Source organism: Somniosus microcephalus, chromosome 13, assembly GCF_052327205.1.
Source record: "Somniosus microcephalus isolate GS21.2 chromosome 13, FLI_Smic_1.0, whole genome shotgun sequence".
NCBI classification, from domain to species: Eukaryota; Metazoa; Chordata; class Chondrichthyes; order Squaliformes; family Somniosidae; genus Somniosus; species Somniosus microcephalus.
Window position 1 is genome coordinate 145,548,762 of NC_140999.1, and position 21,509 is coordinate 145,570,270.

The 21,509-nt window shown below is 47.9% G+C and overlaps 1 pseudogene; it reads right to left on the reverse strand.

Annotated features, from left to right (window-relative positions):
- Nucleotides 1-21,509, reverse strand: part of LOC147108643 (sodium- and chloride-dependent neutral and basic amino acid transporter B(0+)-like) — a 253,377-nt pseudogene that overhangs the window by 47,369 nt on the left and 184,499 nt on the right.

The window sequence follows — 21,509 nt, forward strand, 5'->3', positions numbered from 1 at the left end:
AATTACAGTTTCAAATTATTTTGCTGCAATTTTCCTTTGATATACAACGGAGCAATAATAAATCTCAAAAATGTAACTAGATTGCCTCATTATTTAAGTCCATGTTCATCACCAACACAGGCCATTTGCTCTAGTGTCAAGCTCCAGTTACTCCATCCCACTACAGATACAGTTGGTAGAGAAAATCTCAAATTGTCAGACACTGATGGAGAGCTGTTAATATTTGAGACATCTATGCATTCAATAACTGAAAGAATCAGCTATTCAAATGGATTTAACCTAAAGAATTCATCATGTAACTGTACACCTTTATCTTGGCGCTAATATCCTTTGAAAGATAACCTAGATCATTTCTATTTTAGATTTATTTGCAAATCGGAAATAATTAAAGTACAATTATATAAAATATTACTTTTATAAAAGGTATTAAAATTATTTCTATTTTAGGTGCAACATTTACTGTGTGGCATGGAATTTGGTACAACCTGGACAATAAGAACTTGTACTCACACCCATCTTGGTTTCCAAGATTCACTGCATGAACAAAGCCATGAGGTACATCTATAAATGTCAATTAGTTTTTTTATATATGCATAGATAAGGTTGGCATTGCTTATTTAAATATGTAGGGCATCTTTATTGAACTGTGTAAATATTCCTGTTGATTTCCTATTAGGAATTTTCTGCACTTAGTCAATATTCTGTATCCTAAGCTCTACAAACACTACAGGGCAGAAATTACTGTTGATGATGTTGCTATGTGAATACTTAGGCCTAGAAATTCAGTGCCCTTAGCACCGATTTTGCGGCGCTAGAGGGCCTAGCGCTGCAATTGGCGCCGGTTCCTAAATTGCCTGGGGCCCTTCCGCGGCGGTAGACCGGTAGCGCTGCGCCGGCACCGATGACGTCATCGGAGTGCGCAGCGTCCCGGTTGCCGTGGTAACCCGGCCCCAAGCCGAAATTCAGTTGCGGCCGCCTCGCCAGTGGCAGCCGCAACTAAGACTCCGGCAAACGAGTGTTGCCGGAGTCTGCGCCGGCGCTTTAAGGAGGCGCGGCGGCTGGCCGCTTTCCCGCCAGCCGCCTGCCCGCAGCTCCCTCCCTGGACTTCTCCCCCCCCCCCGGAACAGATGCAAGCCCGGCACTTGTCCGAGGTGCCGGGCTCATTTTTGCAGAGATTTGCGCGGGCCGCGGCCGGGTGCAGGCAGCTCCTCCTTAACGGAAGGAGGAGGCCTGCACTTCCCGAGCCTGCCGCACCGCAGCGGGCGCCGCAGCGCCGGAATAGTGCCGCAATGCGGCGCGTTGCGCCAGTTTTCAGGCGCTAAAACCCTTCAGTAGCGCCGGCAGCCGTTTGGGCGCGGCGCTACTGAATTTTTGGCGCGCGCAAAGGGACTTAGCGCCGGCGCTAACTTCCGGCGCTAAAGCCCTGGCGCAGCGCAAACTCAATTTCTAGGCCTTAACCTCTATTAAATTAACAGAAAAAAATTGAAGGTAGCACATTAGCTGTTTGTACAATAACAATAACTTTCTGTTCATATCAGATGCACATTTAAGGATTTCTGGACATTGGGGGAGAGACACTTATTTCAGCTGATCTCAGAGGAACCTGGAGTGGATCTCTGTAAACTGTTTGTTGCCTCGCAGATATATTACCACATTTTAGTTATGTAAACAAACTCGTAGAAATCAAACTGAGACAGATTAATACAAACAACTATCAAAAGTACTGCAGAGAAATGGAACCAGAGCTGATAGAAAACCTTGCTACATCTAGTAGTCGAATAATGTACTCCCAAATAAGTCACCTGTTTTAGTTTTTGTTTTAACTCTCCAAAACACTCATCTGCTCTATTCATTGACTCTTAAGAAGGTCACAGAATGGATAGCTGTACTAATCACCAAATCCCCCACCATCGACCAGAAACTTAACTGGACCAGCCACATAAATACTGTGGCTACAAGAGCGGTTCAGAGGCTGGGTATTCTGTGGTGAGTGACTCTCCTCCGGACTCTGCAAAGTCTTTCCACCATCTACAAGGCACAAGTGTAGGTGGTGGTGTGGGGTGGCGTGTACACCCAGTCAGTTATGCCTCTGACTGTTTATGAGCGGTTCGAATCACTCCCACGCCCCTGGGTTCTAGACACCAGACTTAGGTACAGGCGGCGATACAGAAAAGACTCGAGTAGACAGGTGGTTTGGATGCGAGAAAACCAAGATTTTATTGAACAGAAAATAACACAATCTTACGAGAAGTTACTAGTATAAAAATTACAGGCAAATACAAATAACTATACTTATACAGGGAATGGGGAACACACGGCACATCGAGGGAAAACAAACTATCTTAACAATCCCCTTATCCTTATCCCACCTCCTATACCTAACTAGATTAAGCTATGAAGGGCCAGAATTCATGCTCACCAATCCAAAGATAAAAGCCAACTGTTAACGAGTACGAGTTTTGAAGTCTGGTTTCTGGTCCTTCTAGGTACCCCGGCGCCACGTGGTCTTCAGGGGTGCGGTGCTGGGTCAGCTACTGCGACATACCTTCTCCCCTCCGCTACCATCATCGTCTCATCTCGATGGGTTCTCCTCTTCTTCTCCCTCGGGCGGTCGGCGGCGGTAACGTTATATTTATCGGACAGTCATCAGTCGTTACCGTTTAGATTTTACTAGCCATGCATCAAATGCCTGTATATTCGTTGTGGCATAGACACTTGCATTATCGCATTGTTCAGCAAGGTGTTTGTCTTCACCGTCCTCAAGGACTTTCTTCCCCAAGCGTCAGCTTATAACTAGGCGCTTGGTTTACTTATCAATACGATTTTCGCTGCCCTGCTCTGCCCTTATCGAGTTATTATCGTCTTCTTCGTCTCCACTCGTCTCATCTCGCCGGACTGCTATATGAGTCCTGGACTACCTGCTCAACTTCGTCTCGCCCCTTTCTGCGGCCTGGGCGTCCTGGATGGCTGTGGACTTGGGCCTCGCTCCCCTTCCTAGCAGTTGGTATGGTGTTACTGGCTACTGAAAATCTGCTCCGGGGAGAGAACCCGCCACGAGGCCAGGGCACGAGTACGAGCGGCAGCCCAAGAGGCCGGAGCCACGAGAGCAGAGAGCAGAGTCAAGGGCAAGAGAGAGAGATTGCTACCCGGGGCCTTCAGTTATACTCCTCACGATAACCCTTATCTGCACGCCAAATCAGGTTAGTTCTTTGTCCCAATCTTGGTGGGCTAGTTTAAATAATTGCAGCAATCTAAACTAACTGTTTTTAGATGGCCGGCAATCACACCTACTGGCCCAATTTCTGAGTTGTTTTGTTATTAATACATCTTAATCGGCCTGACCAGCCTTGATGGCTTCCCTAAGCTGTTTCCGATTATTTATGCAAACAACTTGATGGCCTTAAGTGTAGGCCTAACTGGTTTTGGTCTGTCTGCGATTTGGCTTAATGCATAATTCAAAGTCCTGTCTGCTTTTCAAAATACAAAAGTCTCTCTTCACAGAAACTGCAGCTTTGGTTTCAATTTCCCCAAAAGCTGCTTGTGGCACAGAGTCCAAGCTTTTAAAATCTTGCAGGCTTTTGGCCACGAGGTGCGGACGCCATCTTTGGGTACCCTTTTTAAAATGTCCATGCAGGGTCCCTTTTATTAATAATAACCTTTGGGGAAATGTAGAAATTTTGCGAATCTTACACAAGTCAGAAGTGTGATGGAATACTCTCCACTTGCCTGGATGAAAGCAGCTCCAACAACACTCTAGAAGCTCAACACCTTCCAGGACAAAGCAGCCCACTTGATTGGCACCCCATCCACCACCTTAAACATTCACTCCCTTCACCACCAGTGCACGTGGCTGCAGTGCTTACCATCTACAAAATACACTGCAGCAACTCACCACAGCTTCTTCAACATCACCTCCCAAACCCACGACCTCTACCACCTAGAAGGACAAGGTTAGCAAGCGCATGGGAACACCAGCACCTCCAAGTTCCCCTCCAAGTCACCATCCTGACTTGGAAATATAGCGCATTCCTTCATCGTCACTGGGTCAAAATCCTGGAACTCATCCTAAACCATCTCACCCTCCCAAGCGCAGCAGCAAGTGCAACAATGGAAGTTACAGTCAGGAATTTGCCAGTAAATTCACAAGCTGCTTTTTTTGCATGGGAGTGGAGTTATATTAATGACTCACAGAGGGTTTCAGTGGAGGTTTTGCAAAACCTAAAGGAAACTTTTTAAAAATTCATACACAGGCTTTGGGCATCGCTGGCAAGGCCAGCATTTATTGCCCATCCCTAAGTTCCCTTCAGAAGGTGGTGGTGAACCATCTTCTTGAACCGCTGCAGTCCGTGTGGTGAAGGTAGTCCACAGTACTGTAAGGTGGGGAGTTCCTGGAGTTTGACCAAACAACAATGAAGGAATGACGATATATTTCCAAGTCAGGATGGTGTGTGACTTGGAGGGGAGCTTGGAGGTGCTGCAGTGCAGGTTGTAGATGGTACACACTGCAGCCACGGTGCACCAGTGGTGGAAGGAGTGAATGTTTAAAGTGAAGGATGGGATGCCAATCAAGCGGGTTGCTTTGTCCTGCATGGTGTCGAGCTTCTTGAGTGTTGTTGTAGCTGTACTCATTCAGGTAAGTACTCATCACACTCCTGACCTGTGCCTTGTAAATGGTGGAAAAACTTTGGAATACCCAGCCTCTGACCTGCTCCTGTAGCCACTGCATTTATGAGGATGGTCCAGTTGAGCTTCTGGTCAATGGAGACCCCCAGGATGTTGATGGTAGCTGAAGAACTTATGCCTGAATTTCCTTGATCTTTTCCACTGAAAATTTGCATTATTCTGTACTTATTCCATTGCTTTGGCACAAGTTTCCAGCACATTCCAAGTAAAGCTATTCATTTGTTTAGCACTATGAGAATTCCTACCCCTCCAAAAAGAAAAAGTCAATACTAAAAATTATTCTTACTTTTTTTCAGGTAACTAATGTGAACTTATGCAGCATTCTGCATAAATTCATCAAGTCAAAAAGATCAGATCTGGTGAGCTTAACAAGGGGAACTATTTCAAAGTAGCTTCAAAGCAGTGAAAGAAGAGAATAGTACGGAAGAATTTTCTGTCTGAAAGTGTGGATATACCAGCCATTGTTGGGTATATGATAGTGGAACAGAAGAGGCTACCATGGAAGAGCAAACAACATCAGAGGCACATGACTTGATGAGGGACTAGTGGATGTACTGCAATAGAAACAGCTACAAGCTGCTATATATATATATTTTTTTAATTTCAGTTGACCAGTGCTGTTTGTATATATGTTTAATGTGTTTGGCTGTTATCTTTGTCCTCACATTCTCTATGTTGGTTATGGACCTGCACTACTAACAAGTGCCCCCAAGTTGAGGTAGTAGTACTGTTGGATGGCTGCATAGGCATGGTCATCTGAGCTGCGTAGGATACAGAAAGCCTTATATATCTGTGATCGACTGACCAGCATCAATTCCAGAGGTCTTTTTGCTGCTATTGTAGGTTTATTGTTTTCAAAGACAAGCCTGTTTTTATATTCAGTCACGGGATGTGGGCGTTGCTGGCAAGGCCAGCATTTATTTCTCATCCCTAATTGCCCTTGAGAAGGTGGTGGTGAGCCACCTTCTTGAACCGCTGGAATCCGTGTTGTGAAGGTACTTACACAGCGATGTAAGGCGTAGAGTTCCAGGACTTTGACCCATCAACAATGAAGGAACGATGATATATTTCCAAGACAGGATGGTGTGTGACTTGGAGGGTAACTTGATGTGGTGGTGATCCCATGCGCCTGCTCCTCTTGTCCTTCTAGGTGGTAGAGGTCGTGGGTTTGGGATGTCCTGTTGAATATGTCTTGGCAAGTTGCTGCAGTTGATATTGTAGATGGGATGGTGCACACTGCAGGCATGTTATGCTGGTGATGGAGGGAGTAAATATTTAAGGTGATGGATGGGGTGCCGATCAAGTGGGCTGCTTTGTCATGGATGATGTCAAGCTTCTTCAGTGTTGTTGGAGCTGCACTCATCCAGGCAAGTGGAGAGTATTCCATTATATTCCTGACTTGTGCCTTGTAGGTACTGGAAAGGCTTTGGGGTATCATGATGTGAGTCACTTGACACAGAATACACAGCCTCTGACTTGCTGTTGTAGCCACCGTATTTATGTTGGTGGTGCAGTTAAATTTCTGGTAAATGGTGAGCCCCAGGTTGTTGATGGTGAGGGATTCAACCTATTTCTGATCTACATGCTGCCCCTCGATGACATCATCCAAAAACACGTCAGGTTCCATATGTACGCTGACGACACCCAATTCTACCTCACCACCACCTCTCCCGACCCCTCCATTGTCTTTAAATTGTCTGACTGCTCTCCTGGTCCACCTAGTCAGCTGAAAGCATGGCCACCAACAGTGGAGCAATTAAAATTGAGGATGCACAAGAGGCCAGAATTGGGGCAGCGCAGAGATCTTAGAGATTTGTAGGGTTGGAGGAGTTAGAGAGATAGGGAGGGGCGAGGCCATGGAGGGACTTGAAAACAAGGATGAAAATTTTTTAATCGAGGTGTGGCCGGACCGGGAGCCAATGTAGGTCAGCGAGCACAGGGGTGATGGGTAAACGGGACTTGGTGCGAGTTAGGAAATGGGTGGCAGAGTTTTGGATGAGCTCAAGTTTATTTGGGGGGAAGTTGGGAGGCAGGCCAGGTGAGGATTGGAATAGTTCAGTCTAGAGGTATCAAAGGCATGGATGAGGGTGTCAGAAGGAGATGAGCTGAGGTGGGGCGGAGTGATGCGATGTTACGGATGTAGAAGTAGGCGGTCAGGGTGATGGAGCTGATATGTGGTTGGAAGCTCATGTCGGAGTCAAATACGACACCAAGGTTCTGAATGGTCTAGTTCAGCCTCAGGCAGTTGCCAGGGAGAGAGATGGAGTCAGTGTCTAGGGAATGGAATTTGTGGCTCGTACCGACGACAATGGCTTTGGTCTTCCCAATATTTAGTTGGAGGAAATTTCTGCTCATCCAGTAGTGGATGTCGGACAAGCAGATTGACAAATCAGAGACAGTGGAGAGGTCGAGAGGTGGTGGTGGTGAGATAAAACCGGGTGTCGTCAGCATACATGTGGAACCTGACATGTTTTCAGATGATGTCGCCAAGAGGTAGCATGTAGATGAGAATTAGGAGGGGGCCAAGGATCAATCCTTGGGGGACTCCAGAGGTAACCTTAAAGGTAAAGGCATACCAAGGTGATCACCAGCCAGCAAAGCCAGATTTGCACACCCACCAAGATGTCACCAACCAAATTTGCAGGCATTGTTGCATCTATCTAATAATAAATAAACTGCATTCACAGATTCTGGGTCAATAGAGCCAAATGCAGAACTGTGCATTTATTGCTAGGGCAGATTGATACTGCCAGTGACTGGAGAAGCTGTGGAGTGAAACCTACCTCCACTTCCTTCCCATCATGCTGCATTAGACATCTGGGGATTATGCCTTGGAGAAGCATTTTTAAAAATTCATTCACAGGATGTGGGCGGCATTAGCAAGGCCAGCATTTATTGCCCATCCCTAATTGCCCTTCAGAAGGTGGTGTGAGCTGCATTCTTGAACCGCTGCAGTCCGTGTGGTGAAGATACTCCCAGTGCTGTTAGGTAGGGAGCTCCAGGATTTTGACCCAGTTGATAAAGTAACGGCGATATATTTCCAAGTCAGGATGGTGTGTGACTTGGAGGGAAACTTGCAGGTAATGGTGATCCCATGTAGTTGCTGCCCTTGCCCTTCTAGGTGGTATAGGTCGCGGGTTTGGCAGGTGCTTTCGAAGAAGCCTTGGCGAATTGCTGCAGTGCATCTTGTAGATGGTACACACTGCAGCCATGGTGCGCCGGTGGGGGAGGGAGTGAATGTTTAAGGTGGTAATGGGGTGCCAATCAAGCGAGCTGCTTTGTCCTGTATGGTGTCGAACTTCTTGAGTGTTGTTGGAGCTGTACTCATCCAGGCAAGTAGAGAGTATTCCATGGGGGGGGTGGCGGGAGGGATGTTGATGGTGGGGGATTTGACGATGGTCATGGCATTGAATGTCAAGGGGAGGTGGTTATACTTTCTCTTTTTGGAGTTGGTCATTGCCTGGCACTTGTGTTGCATGAACGTTACTTGCCACTTATCAGCCCAAGCATGACTGTTGTCCAGTTATTGTTGCATGTGGGCATGGACAGCTTCAGTATCTGAGGAGTTGTAAATGGAACTGAACATTGTGCAATCATCAGCAAATATCTCCACTTCTGACCTTATGTTGGAGGGAAGGTCATTGATGAAGCAACTGCTGAAGATGGTTGGGTCTAGGACACTGCCCTGAGGAACTCCTGCAGTGATGTCCTGAGTGACATCCCTCCTTCCAACCACCTCACTGCACCAACCAAAATCTGCCTGTGGAGCTGTAAATAATTATGCAAATTAAGTGAAACTCTAAATTCTGGCAAGATCTACATCAGTTCTTAAACATTTAGAACTGACTTGCACCAAAACCTGAACATTGGCTCTTCTGTATTTGTATAGCAGTTTGTGCATGTATTATTAACAACTACCATTTTACGTCATGCCCATACAGTAATATTCATGTTTTACTTTTGTGTTTTTCCTTAAAGCATCCAACATTTTAAGAGCTCCAGCCAAAATTTCAGTGATTGGGAAGGATTTTCTGTACGGTTTTCCTGAAATTGGTCACAGGGATTTTTTTTCCTATTTTATTTGGAGTAAACATTACTGGTACTTGCGGTATACAAATTGCGACATCTAACAGATAGTGGATGCATTTATGAGAGTAATTGTCTTTCCTCACCTTTCCTTTTTATTTTTTTATTTGATCTCTGGATGTATGTGATGTTGGCCAAACCACATTTATTGCCCATCCCTAGTTGCTCTGAGAAGGTGATGATGGGCTTTCTCCTTGACCCGTTGCTGTCTTCATGCTGATGGTGCTGCCATAATGATGTTAAGTAGGGCATTCCATGATTTTGACCAAGTAATCCAATGTATTTTCCTATGAGGCAGAGTTCCCTCTGTCAGTGACAGGGTGTATTTCCCCACCAAAAAATGGTGTTGCATCATTACAGAGATTCACAGTACTTGCCAGTGTAACTGTTAAATCAGCTTTTACTTACTTGTCATTCAGCCATTTTAACAAGAAATGTGAACCTTACAATTGGATGAACAAACTTTTTGCTATTTATACTTGCTAAATGATTTATTAGCTGCTTGAGAAACGTTAAGGAATTATTATTGTAGGTGAACATTGATCAGTTCACCTACTGTAAATTTTTCACTTCTGCAAATGAAATAATATTCTCAAGAATCATACATTTCAAAGCCATGCATTTCTTCCATTTTCAACAAAAGAGGAATATCAGGCCCACTTTTACCAATACATTATGATTAACAAGTACTATATAGCATGTTAATGGCATTTTTGTTTTCAAAGGACTATTGCTACATGAAAGATATAAAGAAATGTTGTAAAAATGAATGGACTGCATACCTGTGTTACAAATATGAGACCACGGGAATAGAATGATAGACAAAGGATGATTACCATATAAAGGTATTTTGTACGTATAAAATCAGGAAACTGATCCATTATGCTTGTTGTAATTGCTTCTGAGGAAAAAAAAATCAAATGACATGAATAAATAATTACTTTTCTAGATACTATGTAAATTTACTCTTCTTACTGAGTCAGTATATAATCCAAAGCAATGCACAAAGGAAGACAGAATGAGATGCCTTAATGTGACCTAGGCCGGAATTTTCCCATTGCTATGCATGCAGGTTTGGAGGCGGGTTGGCTGTAAAAATTGCGAAAATAGGCAACATGTCAGTAACCTGCCGTCATCACGCCTCCTCGCGCCATTAACCCGGGCGCGTTTGCCAGCGCGCCACAGACCTGATCGGGATAGGCGGGCGACCTAATTAAACTCGCCTGTGAAGGGGAGGCGGAAGTTCAGTGGCCATTGTGTGAGGGCATTAATTTAATTGACAGCTGTGAATACCAGATAAATACACAAACCTTGCACCTCATTAGTTGCCTAAGGGAAAGTCTCTTGCTCACTCCATTTTGTGCACAGATTTAGGTTTCTGGAGTTTGCAGGTCATTTCTGCCACCTGAGAAGCCACTCTCACCACATTGCTAGCCACTATCACAGCATTGAGGGATTGGCCCGCTGATTGCTATTTGACCTGCCATCTATGACATCAGCATGGGTGTCGTTTATACTTGCTCACCTTGGTCCTCAGAATCAGACTACAATGAGCCCCAACACCAGCAGCACCAACACCCTTCCCCTCAACCACCTGATGCTGCACAGGACAGAGGGCATCAGCGCAGGGCTGCACCGCGCCGGAGGCGATACCCCCAACACAGGGTATGCAGGCAGAGGATGAGCTTCCTCAACATGACTGAGCAGCAGTGCCAAAGGAGGCCGAGACTAACGTGCCAGGTCGTCGCAGACATTTGCACATTGCTCGAGCAAGACTTGCAGTCCAGAGGAGCAGGTGGACACGCCTTGCCAGTGACTCTCAAAGTCTCCAGTGCCCTCAACTTCTTCACCTCAAGCTCCATCCAGGGATCTGCAGCAGACATTTACGGCATCTCGCAGTCGGCCGCCCACAAGTGCATCACACAGGTCACCTATGCCCTCTTTGGCAAGTCAGCCAGTTATGTTAACTTTGCCACTGATGAAGCCAGTGCTACTGAGTGGGCACTCAGCTTTGCCACTCTGGCTGGCTTTCCACAGGTGCAGGGCGTCATCGACTGCACACATGTTGCCATCAGGGCACCCCATCATAACCCAGGAATCTTTGTCAAATGCAAGGGCTTCCACTCCCTCAATGTGCAGCTGGTCTGCAACCATAGGACAATCATCATGCATGAGTGTGCCAAATTCCCTGGCAGCTGCCATGACTCTTTCGTCCTTCGCCAGTCCACCGTCCCTCAGCTCTTCGCTCCTATAGACAGACTTTCTGGCTGGCTGCTTGGGGACAAGGGCTATCCACTGAAGATGTGGCTCATGACAACCTTGAGGAGGCCAAGTACTGAGGCCCAGGAGAGATATAATGAAAGCCACATTTCCACCAGACGTGTCATAGAGCAATCAATAGGCATGCTCAAAATGCGCTTCAGATGCCGTGACAGATCTGGAGGAGCCCTTCAGTACACACCAGCCAGGGTCTCCAGAATTGTCGTGGTCTGCTACACCCTGCATAACAGCACAGAAGTGAGGATTAGCGATACAAGAGGAGCAAGGCACTGAATGCACAGCCTCTTCAGAGGAAGAGGAGCAGGAGGAGGAGGAACAGGAGCTGGAGGAATCTGCGGCCCAGATCCCACCAGCACCAGAGTACATTGCTGCCCGGGAGGTCAAGGATGGCTTCATCATGGCCAGATTTATTTAACTTTACGCATATGGTTGCCACATGCTGTGCCAGGTTGGCACCACCCCACAGCAACACCGTAAAGGATCCTTACAATGACCAAGCCATTCCTTTCAACTGACCACCATTGCTGGAGGTACCATTGTCTCACCATTCACTGCAACTCACTAAGCCACTTCCAAAGGTGCACACAAATTTGTCCAAGACTGGAAAGTGGTGAAAATAAAGATTTTTATGGTTGACATCACATTAACAGTACCTTGACATCAACACTGAATAAAACAGTCAATTGGCTACCCTTGTGAGTCTACTTGTTTGTCATCTTTCTCTTACGCATGCTTCTATGAGGTGCTACCCTTGTGGCTTCAGCAGAGGTAGAGGCAGCCTGCTCACTTCCATGCTACGACTGTTTAGACACTCTTGGCAGACGTCCTCTGGGTTTTGGAGCCTGTAATGGCCCTGCCAAAGTCTGCTCCTCCTGTGACTGTGCAGGGCAGACTCGGCCATCACTGTCCGAAGAGGCATCTGAGGCTCTGACTGATGGGATGGCAATGGGGCAGAAGTGTGAGTGCTTTGAGAGGAGCCCACACTTCCATGTCCCCTCTCACCATCACCACTCTCATGGGCCATCCGTACTTCCCTGCTAGCAAGGAGCTGGAGAGTACCTTGTTGCACATCAGTGGGGCCATGAGGACCCACGTCTACACTGACATCCCTCCTAGACAGGAGGTCTATGAGCATCTGCCATCTATTCTCCAAAGATAGCCATCTATTCTCCATAGAGACTATGTGCTCCTGTGAGTGGTGCATTAGCTGCTCCATGTAAGTTCCCATCCTATCCATGGAACAGCCTACAGTCGCCATCACCTGCGACACGGTGGTGCTCATGTTGGAGATGGACTCTTCCATTCTCTGAACATTTGCAGACATCATGGTCACAAAACCTGTCAGAGCCCCCTGCACTTCTTCCTGCAACTCCAGGATCACCCTCTTTCTGGATGGCCCCCGAGGCTCAGTGTCTGCATACAGTTGAGCAGAGCTGGGAGCATCCTGAGCCCTCCAGCGAGGAGTCTCCACTGCTGTCCCTGTTTCCACATCTGCTCCTGCTCACTTGTGACTTGTGACAGACTAAGTGACAACACTACCCTATCTCGCGTGGGACCCACTGAGGTATGCGTTTCTGTACTGGTGCTGGGTGCGCTTATGTCTGGTGATGCTGCGCCTGGAAGCTCCGCTGAGGAGTTGTCTTCCTCTATCTCCTGGACAGTAGGGGTGGAGCGGGGGCTGGGGGGTGGGGTCTCTTGATGGACCCGTGGGAGAGTAAAGAGATGAGTTAGATATGCCATAAGAAGAATGGGTACAGATACCATTATGTACATGATGACCATTCAGTGGCTGATATCATCAGTCTCCATATAAGTGACTGATGTGTGCCATGTAACTGTATGATATGTAATTCTGTCGCCAGGTTGCTGAGATGTACCCCTCTCTCTGTCTCCCACTTCCAGCTGCTCGGCCACTCCTGATACTTCTAATGCAGCCTCCTCTGCTGTTGTGAGGGTGGCAAATGATGGAGACCCATCTCCAGTTCTCTCCCGCTTATTGTGGGCTCTCTTTTCCTGCAAGGGGTGAAAGGAGAGAAGGTTGAGTGAGAGTGATGGAATGAGTGTAAGGAATGGATGGGTTACATCTTTAGAGGGAGACGATGATGGAATGGGGTGGCAATGCCAAGTGTCCTCCTTGTGTGTTGTTTGTTGGTATGATTGCATTAGGGTGAGGGTGAGTGTGAGGGTTGGCTAGTAAGATGGGGATGTGATAATGTAAATAGAGAGAGGGATGGGTGGACGTGCAACGTAGGTTGATGTGAGTAAAGATGTGCAGGAGTAGGTTTGGGAAGGCAGAGTGATGGGCATCTGATGAGAGGCACAGCAGGATGAAGTTGAGTGTGGCTTTGTACTTAAATTTCCTGATCTAATGAGATCATTGAAACATCTCCAGCACTGCCTGAACACATCCCTGCTGTTCACCTCTTCAGCAATTTGGAGCCAGGCTCTTTTTGTCTGTTGGGGAGGTCTCTTCTGCCCATTCAAAGGGAAGAGAACCTCCCTGCATGCTCTGACTCCCTCCACAAGCATATGGAGGGAGTCATCAGAGATCGGAGAACCTGAGTGCCGCCCTCTGCCTCTGTGCAGTCATGTCTCCAGTCCAGTAACTGCACACTCCGAGATGAACCTTCAAATGCAATGTGGCCATGGCTCCTTTAAATATCCCGACTGAAAACGCGTCATCGATGACATCATCAGGCCTGCACCATTTAATAGGGCCGGATAACGCGCAGGGCAGGCTTAATAGCCCCCATTATCGTAAAGTTGATTTCTGAAGCGGGATGGAAGCAAAAACGGGGTCGCAACCCGCCACGCCGACCGCCCACACCAAGAAAATTCCGGCCTTTAGTTCTGAGGAGATACAAGAAAAACTGGGGTTTTTTTCCTTAGAAGGTTAAGAGTAATACATAGCAATACACAGAAATTACAACAGAGAAAATGGCCATCCGGACTAGTCAGTCTGTGTCGCTGTTTACCCTGCACGCAAGCAAATCGTTCTCATCATATATACCCACTGTGTTCCTATATCCCTTCAACTGCTTTTCCTTCATCCACCTATCCAATCTAATCTTGAATATTGAAATAGTTCCTTAAAAGTAAATTCCACACCCCAATGACTGTCTGGAAAGACGTTTCTCCTATCCTCTGTTCTAATCTCTTGCATTAATCTTATATCTATGACCTCTCATTCATGACCACTCAACTACTGGAAGCAATCTGTTTCTATCTACCCTGTCCCATTCTTACATAATTTGAAACACTTCAATTATATCGTCCCGTAATCTGCACTGTTCAAATGATAAAAAAGCCCAGTTTTCCAAGTCTTTCTTCGTATTTGTATTTCCTCAGACAAGGTGAATCTGTGTTGCAACCTGTCTAAAGTCTCAATATCCTTCCTGTAGTGGGAATCCAATACTTCACACAGTACTCTAACTGAGGTCTTGTTAAGGTTTATATAGGCTCATTAATACCTCTTGGCTTTTATACTCTGTACCTCGAGATAAAACCTAGCATTGTTTAGTGTTTTTTACAGTGTTATCAACTTGAGCTGCTGCCTTTAATGTTCTGTAAACCTGTACCCCCAAGTCCCTCTGCTCTTCCGGAGCACCAAGCCTACTTACATTCAGAGTATAATTACTGCTGTTAATTATTTTACCAAAGTACATCACCTCACACTTACTGACTTTGAATTCCATCTGCCACTTTTTAGCCCATTCCCCCATCTTATCAATATCCCTTTGCAGTTTCCTTTGGTCTTCTAAAGATTTTACTATATTTCTTATTTTGGTATTATCTGAACATTTTGTCATCACTGTCTTTAGGCCTAAATCCAAAATCATTAATATTCACAGTGAACAGAAGTGGCCCCAGAACTAAACCTTGAGGGACATCACTACCTACTTCAACCATTCTGAAAACTGCCCTTAACTCCTATCCAACTATCCTTCCTGGCCCTCGTGATAGCTGATATTGTTAATGCATTCCCCTCAAGTACTGTCCTCCCCCTCCTCTTCAAATCTGCTGTCATCATCACCTTCATAGAAAAAAACACCCTTGACCCCTCGGCCCTTGCAAACTACCGCCCCATCGCCAACCTCCCTTTCCTCTCCAAAGTCCTTGAACATGTTGTTGTCTCCCAAATCCATGCCCATCTTTCCCGCAACTCCATGTTTGAATCCCTCCAATCAGGTTTCCACCCCACCACAGCCCTTATTAAAGCCATAAATTACATCCTAAGTGACTGTGACCATGGTAAACTATCCCTCCTCATCCTTCTCAACCTGTCTGCAGCCTTTGACATGGTTAACCACACCATCCTCCTCTAACGCCTCTCCTCCGTTGTCCAACTTGGGACTGCCCTTGCCTGGTTCCATTCCAACTATCCAGTCGTGGCCAAAGAATCACCTGCAATGGCTCCTCTTCCCACACCCACACCATTACTTCTGGAGTCCCCGAACAATCTATTCTTTGCCCCCTCCTATTTGTTTCTACATGCTGCCACTTGGGGACATCATCTGAAAACACAATATTAGGTTCCACATGTATGCTGACGACATCCAGCTCTACTTCACCATCACCTCTCTTGACCCCTTGAATGCCTCTGATTTCTCACTCTGCTTGTCCACCATTTATATGTTGGGAAGACTGAAGCCATTGTCTTCGATCCCAGCCACAATCTCCATTCCCTACTCACCGATTCCATCCCTCTCCCTGGCCACTGTCGGAGGCTGAACCTGACCGTGCGCAACCTTGGCATCCTATTTAACCCTGAGCTGAATTTCTGACCCATATCATCTACATAACCAAGACTGCCTACTCCCACCTCCGTAACATCGCCCATCTCTGCCCTTGCCTTAGCTCATTTACTACTGAAAACCTCATCCATGCATCTGTTACCTCTAGACTCAATGGGCAGGATTTTCATTGGGCCATGGAGGTGGGATTGGGGGCGTGTGGGTGGTTAAAATTGCAGAAACTGGCAGGTGGGCCTGACCCCGCCTCCATCCCGCCTCCACGCAATTTTCAAAAACTTGTGTCTGATGGTCCAGTCTCCATCCTGCCTCCAAGAGGCGGGATAGGCCGTTAAGGCCCTTAACAAACACTAAATTGCCTCTAAACAGCCATTTTGAATGGCCATTGCGATTTTAACCCTTTTCCCACGTGAAACACGCCTGTTCTGAAACATGACAGTGAAACCTGGCGGGAGCACAATTGGATTGCTGACTATCAGCTGCAGGTCAGCCATTAAAGAGGAAATTTGATCAGCCATCATTTGCAGGTGGCAGGACTTTGTAGTCTCAGGTCTGGGGTAACTTTTAGAAGGCATAACCACAGCTGTGGAAATTTGGAGCCTGACATCTGTGGTAAACCACTGTTTGTATTCCACTGTGTACATGTCTGTACATGCCTTGGCTGACTCCGTCTTCCAAAGGGAGATGGACTGGATGGTCGATCAAAATGCGTTGCAGGCCACTTTCCCATATCTGGACAATGTGACCATCTGCGGCCATGACTTGCAGGACCATGACGCAAACCTCAAAAAATTCCTCTGCACCACCCAAATCCTGAACCTGACGTATAACAAGGAGAAGTGCATATTCCGCACAACCCGCCTCGCCATCCTTGGCTGTGTTGTGGAACACGGAGTCATCGGTCCCGACCCCGACCGGATGCGTCCCCTTATGGAACTCCCACTGCCCCACTGCCTCAAGGCCCTGAAGAGGTGCCTAGGGTTTTTCTCCTATTACGCCCAGTCTGCTGATCAAGTCCACCTCTTTTCCCTTGACGGCAGAGGCCCGCTTAGCCTTCCACCGTATCAAGGAAGACATTGCCAAAGCCACCATGCACGCAGTGGACAAATCCATCCCCTTCCAGGTGGAAAGCGACGCGTCCGACTTTGCCCTGGCCGCTACCCTTAATCAGGCGGGGAGACCCGTGGCCTTCTTTTCACGAACCCTCCAGGGCCCGGAGACCAGACACTCCACTGTTGAGAAGGAGGCCCAGGCTATTGTGGAGGCTGTGCGTCATTGGAGGCACTACCTGGCCGGAAAACGATTTACCCTGCTCACTGACCAGCGTTCAGTTGCTTTTATGTTTAACAACAAGCAGAGGGGCAAAATCAAAAACGACAAGATCTTGAGGTGGAGAATCGAACTTTCCACCTACAATTACGAGATCTTGTACCGGCCCGGGAAGCTCAATGAACCCCCGGATGCTCTATCGCGTGGCACCTGCGCCAGTGCGCAGATCGATAGACTGCGGGCCCTCCACAATGACCTCTGCCACCCGGGGGTCACCAGGTTCTTCCACTTCATCAAGGCCCGCAACCTGCCTTACTCCATTGCGGAGGTCAGGACCATGACCAGGAACTGCTAAGTCTGCGCTGAGTGCAAACCGCACTTTTATAGACCAGACAGGGCTCACCTGATAAAAGCCACTCGCCCCTTCGAGCGCCTGAGCGTTGATTTTAAAGGGCCTCTCCCCTCCTCCGACTGTAATGTGTACTTCCTCAACATTATTGATGAGTACTCCCGTTTCCCGTTCGCCATCCCCTGCCCGGACATGACCAGTGCCACGGACATTAAATGTCTGAACGACCCCTTCACCCTGTTCGGTTTCCCCAGCTATATCCATAGCGACCAGGGCTCATCGTTTATGAGCGACAAACTCTGCCAGTACCTGCTTGCTCGGTGTATTGCCACAAGCAGGACCACCAGTTACAACCCCCGGGGGAACGGACAGGTGGAAAGAGAGAATGCGACAGTTTGGAAGGCCGCCCTGCTAGCCTTAAAGTCTAGGGGCCTTCCGACCTCCCGCTGGCAGGATGTGCTCCCCGATGCGCTCCACTCTATTCGGTCACTGCTCTGCACTGCCACTAACGCCACCCCTCATGAGAAAATGTTTGTCTTCCCAAGGAAGTCCACATCGGGGACATCGCTACCGCCATGGCTGACGTCCCCAGGGCCGGTCCTACTGAGAAGACATGTGAGGACCCATAAAATGGACCCCCTGATCGAGAGGGTCGACCTCCTCCACGCCAACCCCCAGTACGCTTACATTGCGTACCCGGACGGGCGGGAGGACACAGTCTCCATACGAGACCTCGCACCCTCGGGGGCCCCAGTAACCCACTACCCACTACCACCCCCCCCCCACGATCCAATATCCAACCCCAGCAGACAGCACGCCTGGGCCCCGCGACCCGCTCAACACCCACGAGGACTACACACCAGTGCCCCAGCCTACGTGGGACTCGACGCCGGAAGCTTCACTACCCCTGCCATCGCCACGTTGATCACAGCGGCAGACAAGACCTCCGGAGAGACTCCAATACACAAACTTTTAATAAACATCACCCCGCCGGACTCATTTTTAAACAAGGGGTGAATGTGGTAAACCACTGTTTGTATTCCACTGTGTACATGTCTGTACATGCCTCGGCTGACTCCTCCCACGAGTCCAGGTATAAAGGTGACTGCTCCACAGTCCCTCTGTATTCTGGACTGGTCGACCACTCGAGGCACACCTTCATTCTCTTGTTAATAAAAGCCTGTTAGTTACTCGCTTAACCTCAGTCTTTTGAGTAATTGATAGCGCATCAACATCCATCTCCAGTGTGACCTCCTGGGAAACCCCTCTCGCCAGCTTCACTGAGCGCTTCCTCAACTGAGGCATCTACCAGAAGCATGGGAGCCATTTATTCCCTTCCCTTCTGGATATTAGATGAGGCCGAACAACAGCAGAAACAACAACAGGAGCCCCAACAGCAGCAGCAACAACAGGCGCGCCAAGCTGCTGCTCACCCACCTGAAGATGCACAGGCCAGAAGGGGCCAGCGCATGGAAGCCCGTCGGCATAGGAGATACCCCCCAAACAGGGTCTACAGACATAGGGCTACCGCATCAGTGCCAAAGGCGGCTCCGACTTTCGCGAGAGGTAGTGGGTGACATCTGCGCAATGCTGCAACAAGACCTGCAGGCCAGAGGACCAGGTGGACAACCCTTACCAGTGGCCGTCAAAGTCACCACCGCACTCAACTTTTTTGCCTCAGGCTCATTCCAGGGATCAGCAGCAGACATCAGCGGCATCGCCCAGATGGCTGCACACACTTGCATCACGCAGGTAACCGATGCCCTCTTTGCCCTCGCACACAATCACATCCATTTCACCAAGGATTGAGCAAGTGTCACAGCACGTGCGGTTGGATTAGCTCATCTGGCAGGCTTTCCAAGGGTGCAGGGCGTCGTTGACTGCACACATGTGGCCCTTAAGGCACCCCATCGCAATCCAGGTATTTTTGTCAATCGCAAGGGCTTCCACTCCCTTAACTTTCACCTGGTGCGTGACCACAAGAAGGAAATTTAGCATGTTTGTGCCAAGTACCCTGGCAGTTGCCATGACCCCTTCATACTGCGCCAGTCTAGTGTGCCTCTGCTATTCAGTATGCCAGACCAACTTAACGGATGGCTACTTGGAGACAAGGGCTATCCCCTAAGGACGTGGCTAATGACGCCGTTGAGACCATCCAACGAAGCTGAGGAGAGCTACAATTCCAGCCACATATCCAGCAGAGCCATAATCGAGCAAACCATCAGTTTGCTGAAGATGCGCTTCAGGTGCCTGGATAGATCAGGTGGAGCCTGTAGTGTATGTACCTTTAAGAGGAACTATGTTTTTGAAGCCCCTGTATAATGTAGTACCAGCAGTGACCACTCGGGTATATAAGCCTGTGTAGCGTCTTGTGTAGTAAGTTCACCTCCAGACTTTGTTCAGTAAACACTTGTTAAATCAACTCCTGCATTCCGTGTCTCCATTAACACACGGATCTAACAGTGGCGACGAGTTAGAAACGAACTTGCCTGCAATTCGGCAGCACCTCAAGGGGATCGATTCCTCAGACGAAGGTCGGAGCCAGAAGCAAGAAAAAAAAAAAAATAACGCGAAGAAACTCGAAAACGAGGGCCAGGCTTGGTCTCCAGTCTGTGGTTTCCCCAGCTAAATGGGCTGGTGGCAGGTAGTGCACTGATCCTTCCTGGGCTGCGGCGGGCTACAGCTCGATCGGGTGGCTCTGCAACAGGGCCGGGCAGCGAGTCGCGAAGCAGAAGCAAAGAGAGAGGGTGGAGCACTCAGGGCACGGCCAGCGCTCGGACCGAGCAGAGGGAGGGGAAAGTCCCAGAGGGTTCGCTCCACAACGGGAACGGTTCTTCAATTACGGAGAGAATATTGAAGCGATATATTATAAAAAAAATAGAAATAACGCAAAAAGCTGCAGGTCGCAACGGGAACCGCGGAGAACAGCGTTGGCAGCAGCGGCAGTGGCGGGAAAGCATGGGAGGCACCATTTAAATCGGCGGGGAAGAAAGAAAAGCGCGGAAGCGCCATTTTAGATTTTCAAGATGCCGAAGACTGGCAATATTACTGCTTTCGATAGTGATATAGAAGATTGGACCACATATGTGGAAAGAGTGGAGGTATATTGCAAGGCGAATGAGGTAGCGGATGATAAAAAGGCATCGGTACTTCTAAATCTGATGGGCGCAAGGGCATATGGGCTGTTACGAAACTTGATCACTCCAGCCAAACCTATGGACAAGAATTTTAATGAGATTGTTGATACTTTACAGGAGCACTTAAACCCAACACCGCTGCTGATAGCGGAACGATTCAAATTCTTCAGGAGGAATCAGCACAAGAATGAAAATAGCGCTGATTACCTGACCGAATTATGAAAGCTGTCAAAGCACTGCCAATTCGGGGCAGGACTGGCAGATTCTCTACGAGACAAATTCGTCTGTGGTCTCCTAAGCGAAGGAACACAGAAAAGATTACTTTCTGAGAAAGATTTGACACTGGACAAGGCTTTCAGTGTGGCTGTATCATACGAAGCAGCAGCAAGAGGAGCTGCAGAGATACAGCAAAAGCCACAGGACATCGGCACCCATGAAATGACACGGGGTTTCGAGAGATGTTATCGCTGCGGCAGATCCACCCATGACCAGAAGGACTGCTGGTTCAAGGACAAAGCATGCAGGCAATGCGGAAAGATGGGACACATTGCATGTGTATGCAGATCTGGAAAGAAATCCGCTGACAGTAAAAAGGTCAATAAGGAAAAGTACAGAAAGGTACAAATGATGACGGACAGTAGCTCCGTAGACCAGAAGAGCGATAGCGACTCTGGAAACAAGAGACTAAGCTCTCTCAAATTACATAATGTAATTGCCAAAGAAGATTACCAGACCATTTGGGTTACCCTCACGATAGCGGGGTCCCCAGTCAAAATGGAGCTAGATACAGGATCAGCTCTGACCATCATGAGTTGACAGGATTACGAGCGGCTATTTCCGCATATACCTTTGAAAGACACATCCATTGTCTTGAAGACATATACGGGGCAGAAAGTATACCCCAGAGGGAAAATAAGGGTGCCTGTTGTATACAACGGCAAGGAAATACAAAAG